General features: G+C 35.1%; 1 protein-coding gene across 1 annotated transcript in view; it reads left to right on the top strand.

Annotated features, from left to right (window-relative positions):
* agbl4 (AGBL carboxypeptidase 4) overlaps positions 1-9470 on the top strand; it is a 764316-nt gene that overhangs the window by 620748 nt on the left and 134098 nt on the right. The window lies entirely within an intron of this gene.

Raw genomic sequence — 9470 nt, 5'->3', positions numbered from 1 at the left:
TAGTAAAAATCCTGTATGACTCTAACCAGGATTCCTTACGGGGGGGGCATACAACTGACCAATGCCAGGTGGAGTTGTGTGGGCTTGAGTCAGCCAGGGTTTCTTCTTATTGATATCCACAAGTGACTCCTGTGTCTTGCCAGTCACTGGTGAACCCTTCAGTGGGATCAGTGAGAGCTGCATCAGTCCTCTGCTGTTTGCCCTGTTCTCACAGTGTGAAAAGAAACTGTTGGCTTAGCAGCATGTGTGTCAGCTCTCTACGCGGTGCTGATTCGAGCGGAGTAACAAATGGTTTTCTTATTAGAAAAAACATATATATGTGACAATATATATAACAGATGGGAACTTTAGAATTCATGTTTTAAGACAGTACATCATTTTCAGAAACTGCACACTACCTGTACAATTTAGGGACAAGAATTGTGGTTCTACTATTGCAGCTGATAAAGTAAATAAATAAGTAAATAAAAAGCATCCAAAGACAATTCAGTCAAATATTGACATTTGTTTTTGTCTATAATTTTGTCAGTTGCATTAGCCATGGGAACAATCTATGTAATAACCTTCACGGTTAGTCTCTTATTTTACTTTGCCCTACGTAAAAGTTTTTTCACAGTATTACAGTGGCATAAATTCATTAACTTTGTGCTGTTTGGATGCTTTTTTCATTTTAACATCTCTGACACAGTCTGCATTTCTTGGTGAACCAGACTTTTTGGGTCTTAGTTTAATGTACAAGCTGCTCCTGTGATTCGGACCATAGATGTTTATTTTTGCTGTTTGGTATCCAGATCTTCAGTAAGGGAGCAATAAATATGCGTCACTTGAAAATCCAGATTAACTCAATACTGTGAAACATTTTGCTCACAATCTGCCACAAATAAGAATTGCAGCCTGAAATAAAGTATGGTATTCTTGCTTGCCTTCTTAGGCTTTCATAAGGGGCTTCTCCATGGCCACCACTTTCAATCAGATTGGATTCAAATCACCTTCAGTCTGTGAAATTAATAACTTGAGACTAGCTGAATTTTTCATTTCATAACAAATACATCTTGATAATTGAACAAAAAGCATTAAGGTGTGAGTTCAAAACTGTTTTTTTTGTTTGTTTTTTTAAACACATTTTTATTCTAGTTGACGGTGATTTTAAATATTTGATCTTGAGGTGCAGCAGATTGTTCGACAACTAAGAAATATGTGTTTTTCAGGTGTATGCCATGAACCAGACTTTGACTCTAATTAAGCTTGATCTAGTTTAACACAGCTGTTTTTCTACCACTTTGAGAGCTACCAGGGCTTTTGTCAGATGGCTTGTAATGCTCTAGGCACAAGTTGGTCCTGCGTGGCAATGTGCCTCTTTCAATACCTCAAGTGGCAGAATCAAGAGTTCGTCCTTCTTCCAGCAGGCATGCCATTTAGAATAAAGTAAGGTATAGTGACAACTTCTAACAAGACATGCCACCAAAACTTTTTAAAGTGCTTTTTTTTAGGGGCTGACTGGCTGTCTGCAATAGAGAACTAAATGCTGCGGATTAAATTCTGAACTATGACCGCATTTCTAACTGTGATCATCCTGCAGGTCTGGCTTTCAAGCGGATTTTTTTTTTTCTTTCTTCTCCTCTCCTCTCCTTGCTGTTATTGGATCCTTATCACTTTTAAAGATTTTGGTTACTGTGTATATAATTTATATTATCAGTTTTTTGTTTTGTTTTTTAATGTAGGGAAATTTAAATTTTAGTCCAATTACACCCCTCCTATTTTATAAAATGGTTATTTTTGTTTTTTTGTTTGTTTCCCTCCTTTTTCTCCACCCCACACATTCACTGGTTGTGATATATCAGTGCTATGTGTTATCCTGTGTGTTTGTTTCACATTTGCAAATAGATCTCCTCTTTAATTGGCCTGCCACTATTAACAACAGGTAAAATTAAATAACTTGAATCATCAATATGTGGAGATTTAACCAGTTGGTTAAGGACTTTACGCAGTTCCATAATGGAATGCTTTGTTGATAAGAACCATTATTATAAATGTCTTAATGGCCTCACTGCGGTAATAATTGCTCTCAGCAATATGCATCATGGAGAAAAAACAAAAACAACTTTGGGGATTGAATCCCTTCACTTGAAATATGCTTTGTAGTGGGTTATTCATAGTCAAACCAAAGTTTTATTTATAGATGTGTGTGTGTGTGTGTGTCTATATATATATATATATATATATATATATATATATATATATATATATATATATATATATATATATATATATGATTTTAGCCATTATCGTAATATTGCACCAGACTGGTTTGGCTTTTCATTTATATTCTAGTGACTGACTACATGTGGATAATTTCTTCTGGCAAGCGGAAGAATCTAACTTCTGCAGGCAGCAGGAAGATGCCACATTTGGAAAATGGAATCCATTGTTAACTCCTCTAGTAATATATTATTCCTATAATAATAATACACAATTTTAAGCATCTCCATGCAGTATTTATAAAACTTTGGTTTAACTTTGTCATTTTTAACCCAACTGAATTATTCTCCAATCGTGATGGAGAGGATTTTAAAGATGATATACTGTATTTTAAACTTAAAAACTAGTGATGCTTATGGTGTCTATGTGTGCGATAAAGCACGTTAATTTTGACTGGAAATAGTGAGGATATGGTTTTGGGGAATGTATCTTTTTGGTTGATCTTGCTGTTACGACAAATTTTACCCCTTTCTATTCTCACTTAGTCTGCCATCCCAGCACTTGTTTATTTTTCTCTCGGGACTATTTCTGATCCCTAGAAAGGTTAGCAGATGTTTGAGGCCTAAATTGATAGTTTCTCTCTAGAAATACAAAAAAGCTTTGTTCTGAGAATGTAGGCTTACATTGTTAGCTTGTTTTGAAATTTGAATCCTGGTTTACAAATGGCAGAATTTGGAAACAGGATGGGAAAACATGGAATTGTGGTAAAAGCACTTGTATATTCATAGTTTCCCAAAGGAAAGCTTGAATCTGGTGACAAATGTATACATTATTCATTTCCTGTCTTCAAATTGAATTCATTTTAATATTGCTTACGTGCAAAACATTTCAGGTATTAACTAACTTTATTACTATTATTAGAACCAGTACGAGTACTAGCTACAGTTTAATCTTGATGCCACTTGTTTTTTTTTTTGGCAATTTTGACAAGTTATAATTTTAACTTGATACAAGAAAATAATTATGACATCAGCTTTTTGACTAGCAATTACAAAATATTTCTTGCAATGGTGAAAAGTAGGTGAAACAAGGCGCATTAAGATGCTTGACAGTCATTTGAAAGGCAAAACATAAAAAGGTGGACATCATATCTAGCACTTTATTGTATACACTCAGCACAGAAACAAAGCTTAAAATAACATTGCACACATTATATAGCACCTTGAAGAAGATACCATGACTTGATCCAGCTAAATATAGGCTATATACTACATTAATTTAACACTATTCATTATCAGTAGCAGAGGAGATGTTAAGAGGAAGTATATTTTGTCCTTAAAACACTGATCTCCATTCCTGGTCCTGGAGAACCTGTGGGAACACAGGTTGGTTATTGATCAAGTCTCTCATTTCGCTCATTTCATATGCTCTGTTCCTTGAAGGACATTTAGCAGTTTTTTTTCCCAAATTATCTCTCAATTTTTGAATTTATCTACTTAATTGATGAAAATGAAATGCTTCAGAGTCTGATTACATAAGTGATATACGTAGTGACCTGTAAAACCTGCTGGCCTGGGGCTTTCCATGGCCAGGACTAAGACTCCTGCCTTACTGGGTGCTGTGACTTATATCGGCAATTGGAGACAAATGGTGAATAATTTGCCACCAGATCATTTCTTTTGGTTTGCTGTACATTGTCCTGTTAGAGCATTTTGAGTATCTGATGTCACTGAACTGAGACTGAAAACTAAAACCAAAGCTTCAGATGTTAATGTGAGCCATTTGTAAGAAGGATGGGGAGGATATTTCTGTGTTAACTTGCACAGTACAGTTGCACAGTAGTACCTGTAGAGGTCTGGGGCCATTTATCCAAGGACAAATTCTCTGCAGTTACCACAGTATGGTAGTATTGATTCTGCGGCTATTAAAATTCTATGTTTTTCATTATTATTTGACTGGGACACTGCAGGGTCCCTAAAGTGAGACCTATTTTGTGTGTGTGTGATAAAGAAAACAAAGGTTTATAGTGGCTATGTGTGTGCTTAAATGCTCTCTGGGCACTAGAGAGTTATTAGAAATAATATCTATTTGTCTTACCTGATGCCAAAAAGGGGGTAGGGTGTAGTCGATTTGAGTACGATGTGATATTTTTATATGAGGAGATCCTAGATAGAACACAAATGCCTACAATTTGTGATCCACGCAGTTTATAGGGATTTTATAAATCTGATGATGTCCTGCTACTCGCTCTGGACCAGTCCTTTTGTTATATTTAACATACCAAACTGGCATATATATATATATATATATATATATATATATATATATATATATATATATATATATATATATATATATACACACACACACACACACACTGTCGGAGTTTACAGACCCACTCTATGGCTATTGTTCCGCTCTCTCTAATTCTGACCATTACCTTTTGTTACGGTTTGTGCCATTTGCCTTATTCCTATGGTAAATCAATGTGTCTTTTATTATTATTATAATTATTGCATGGGTCAAATTTATTGTACTTTATTTAGATTTGAACCATGTCCCCATGTTCTCTACGGTTACGCCTCGCTCACATTTACCACTTCTCACACTGGAGCCACTAAACAAAAGCTTTGTGGCATCAGTAGCTGAGAAGGGGAAGGAGATTGTGGTGATTAAAAGTCAAACTCACCAACTTTATTTAATTAAAATACTTTACTTTATTTACAAAATTTAAAAAACAATAATAAATCAGGATTTTTTAAAGATTATTTTTAAATAACCCATTGACAAAAGAAACAAGTTGCTTTTGGTTTTAATACCATTATACCCTAAACCACTGCTAAATGTTACTTTTCTGGTCTTTTCTTATGGTTATTTTTCTCTGGTTATAATGGTACCAACCAAAATCTTAGTTGACATTATTCTCTCCAGTGGTGCTAGCTTTTTGTTTGAATTTAACATTTGATTTAGTTATTCTTTATAATTGATTTGTTAGAAAACTAATTGGGAATATCACTTGAATTCATATCAGAAAAGAAATGGAAATTCCTACACTAAACTATACCATTCTAGCCAAAGTATCCCAGGAAATATCAAACCAACCTAATTTTTAGACTTCGAACAAAAAACAGCTGGAATGAGGCATTCAGCACCTTGCTTTATACTAAGCAAGAGTTCACAGATTTCAAAATTTCCGGTTCAATATTAGGTGGCTGTTTTATTCAATTTCATTTATTTTGCACATTTTATATACTTTTTTTTTTATGCATCAATTGAGAGGATTGGTTTATTTTTTGTAAAACATCATGAAATAACGTATTGCTTCATGACAGTGGTGTATAGCTTTGTAAAATGAAATTGACAAAAATGTGAATTGAAATAGCTTGAAAACCAACAATTCAAATTTGAAAACTGGTTCTAATTTTTTTTTAGCTTCTGAGTTGTGTATAATACATGAAGTCTCACATAACTGTATGTTTTATGGTGGAATGCTTTAGTAGATAAAGTAGAAAATAAGGTACTCATCTCTGCTTATCAGTTTCATTTAATTTATTTTTAGAAGCTAAAGAGTTAAGCTGTTTAAAGGAAAAGACCACTCTTGTATTGAATCAGTTTCAATCACAAATTTGACTATATACAGCTACATTTGACAGATGTTGCAGATTTAAAGATTTATTCACATTATTTAACAAATGAAATGCTCTGGTTTGTTAAAGTTGAAAGAACTTGAACAGATCAGAATATATTTTGTTCAGAATGTGCAGCTCACTGTGATGTCATTGAGCCCCAGTGTCCATGTGTTGTCAATTTCATAACTTAAAATCCTGATATTTTAATGCAAAATATGTTATGTGATGTGATGATGCCTTGGTGAAAAATATTTTAGACTTGACTTACCTTGGCTTGTTTATATTTTTTACCTTTGCTTATTTAGATTATACTGAATGTCAAGGACCAGTGACATCACAATTCGGTAAAAATTGGCAAAACTTTCAATTTTATTTTTAATGACTTCATAATATAAATAAATATTTGCATCTATGAAGAGTGTACTTTTCCTTTTAAACTGTCATTCTCCCTCCTTGTTATGGGATACAATTAACCTAATATTGCATATCATTGATATTTGCACAGATAACTTTTCAAACCTGTAGATATTATAATTTTTGAATTACCAGATATTACAGGATTTTCATTGCATATCATTTGAAACATCAGCTGGTTTTAGCTGATCCATATTGGACATATCTAGAACTTCAGGAACAGGTTGTGGAATCCACAACTTTGAAGTTTGTTGCCTAAATTTGAATGATCTTCTGGACCCTGTTCTACGATTCTTGACTTGAATTTCATGTATAATTGCGTACAACCAAACTGTTGCTAGGGTGGGGTAGGGGGTGGGTACTAGACCAAAGTGGTCCCCTTTTGAACAGGAAAGACCATGTTTTATGTATAGCTTGGTCATGTAAGCTCTGACAGTGGTTAAGATGTAAAAATAAGACAATTTTTATTTTATTTTGTATAATTATTACTAATACATTGTTTTCTTTTCCTGATTCTGACCTGTCAATTTAAAAAATATATAAATTGTGGAGAACGTCTTCATGAAGTGCTGCGTGATCATGTTGTCTTTCAGGTCAGCTTGTGGGGATGAAAATTATTTCACAGATCCAATCCATTTCCAAGCATTGGATGTTTACTTCATTTTTGTTGTTTTGTTTGTTTTATCCATACCGGTGTTGGAGGACAAGAGCCTGATCTGTGAATGGTTGCCCTTTTCCTGTCCTGCTGAAGCAGAAAGCCATGGATTACCTGCCAGGTTGGACTATCACAGGAACGGGCAGTAGGCTTCTCAGAGGCAGGGTGGAAGGGTAGTACTGAGCCAGTCAGTCTTCAGGCACTGACCTGAAGTGACGTTCCATTGGATTCTTCATTTGAAAACTATCCAAGGCAAATGTTTGTTGCACTCTGAATGTGTGACTAATTTTGCCTCTTTGCATCATTTTTTTGGTGTCTGCTGCAGCCTACAATCCTGGTACTCTGTTTAATGTACAGATCAACAGAATAAATTCAAGACTTTTATTCTACAAAAAAGAGGTTTGTCTTTATTTTATTTGTTTCAATTTTTATTTTGGTGTCTAATCGCATCGTCCTTGGCGTGCTTAAGTTTGCGTGAACCCTTACTTAGAGATCATTGACTCTTCATGTTGGCACAATTTTTAGGATGGTTTTGAAGTGCTGAACTTCTAAAAAAATTACTGGGATAAACAAAAAGGCACAGAGCAAAGCAAACTGAAATCCTTATTTTGTTTTTTGACATCAAAAACAGCAGCTGTATTCTTGAACATAAGAAACCTTAAAAACAAGAAGGAGCCTTTCAGCCCATTATGTTTCACTCAGTTTTCAGTATCTAAGCAACCTCAGAATTATATCCAGACATTATTTAAGGGTCTGAGACCACTTGAAACAAATGGCTGGCTAACTTGTACCAGACCTCCACAGCTCTTTGTGAAAAGAAGTGCCTCCTATTTGTAGTCCTAAATTCATTTAATATGTGGTAAGAGTGAAGTATTCCTTTGGTTTGACTTGATCCCTCCCTTTCAGGATTTCAAATATCTGAATTGAATCTCCTTTGTATGTGTTCGAGATTACAGAGATTCAGTTTCCTGAACCTATCTGTGTAAGACAAGGTCCGGGAGTTATCAAGCTTTGAACTCTCTCCAGGGTAGCCATGTACATACTGTGTTATAACCAATAGTTATTGCACAAATCTTCTTAATCAAGTCTTCTTTTTTGCATTATATAATTTTAACCTGGCATCCCATGATTTCACATTTGCACTTACCATGATACATCAAAGCATTTGTTTAGCTTTTCTATCTCCCACACATTATCTAGACCGGGAGTGTTAAATTCCAGTCCTGGAGTGCAGTCTCTTCTATTTCTGTCTGAACTGTCAATTACTAAATTAACTTTTTTTTTTTTTTTTGCGTGTTAGTTTTACAGTTAATGCACAATATGCTGTTCATTCAGGGAACATTACATATTACAGTGTTACGTTTATCCAGTTAATCATGTAATTAGACGAGTTAAGTAGCTGAGAGCAGCGCTGGAACCAAAATCTAGAAGAAGCTGCTCTCTACAGGAACTGTAGAACAAATTAACATGAACATTAAGTAATCCTAAATGCTGTAAGGTTAGCTGAAGTAGCTGAAACTGGAATTTTATAAGATTTTATAAGGATTTATACAGGTCAGTGTGAGAACATTGAGATGATTGGGGATGTATAACGTGTTGCAAGTTAATTTACTACAAGTTCACGGTGGAGATGCAATGTGTTTGATACAAATTCAAATCAGCCTTCTCATCCTTTTGCTTTTGGTTCTGGGCCTTTGGTTTAGACAGCTACTAGTTTAAATGCATTTAATGCACGCTTGAACGTGATGCTGGACTTGGTATGGAATTTGAGTGGAGATGGATCCCAACTGGAGATAAGCATATTGGCTTTTCTGATTTATTATAAGGTAAGGCTGTTAATATCAGCCCACCAGCTTAGAGAATCCATCTGCTGTAAAAAAAAAAAAAAAATAAGAAAACTAGAATCTCCAGACAAATTAGTTTGGTATTGTTGCATTATATCCTGGGCCCTGGGAGTAAAATAGATAGCTTTGTCAAAGCAGCCTTGAAATATTAAGTAGTATGGCGTATGAAGAAGGGGGGGTGGTAAGGGTTGCTGAGTTTGCGGTGCACTGGTGAAGTGGCCACTTGCTGCTTTGCACTTAATGCCCATTTACATAAATGCAGATTTATAAATCTTGATTATTGTAACTTAAAACCCCTCTCTCCAGGCCTAACGCCTTGCAGAGCGTACGTTTTCAGCTCTTCAGCTCAGCGCGTTGCCTCTTATTGCCTAGCTAAGCAAGAGTGCATATGGGCTTTTTCTATCCCAGGGGAATTCTTATTGTCATTAGCGCTAATACTTGCCACATGCCTGTAATATATAGTGGTGTCCGTTATTTACAACAAGATGATTCACAGCGGTAATGATGGATAATGTGCTGAGGTGTTGTTTTTAGATGGAATAGCAATCCTTTGAGGACAAATGTGGATACACGATGTACTTTGAAAACAGCAGTGGAAATTGTATTTCTAATTTAGGTGGTTGAAGATGGTAACTATGTGCCTCAAATGCCATTTTGGGTTCTGGAGTCCTTTGTCTTTTTTTTTTTTTTATAACTAGCTTCTGCGGAAGCATTGGAAACACGCATTCA

Source organism: Amia ocellicauda, chromosome 19 (assembly GCF_036373705.1).
Source record: "Amia ocellicauda isolate fAmiCal2 chromosome 19, fAmiCal2.hap1, whole genome shotgun sequence".
Classification (NCBI taxonomy): Eukaryota; Metazoa; Chordata; class Actinopteri; order Amiiformes; family Amiidae; genus Amia; species Amia ocellicauda.
This window is presented reverse-complemented; position numbering and strand designations above follow the sequence as displayed.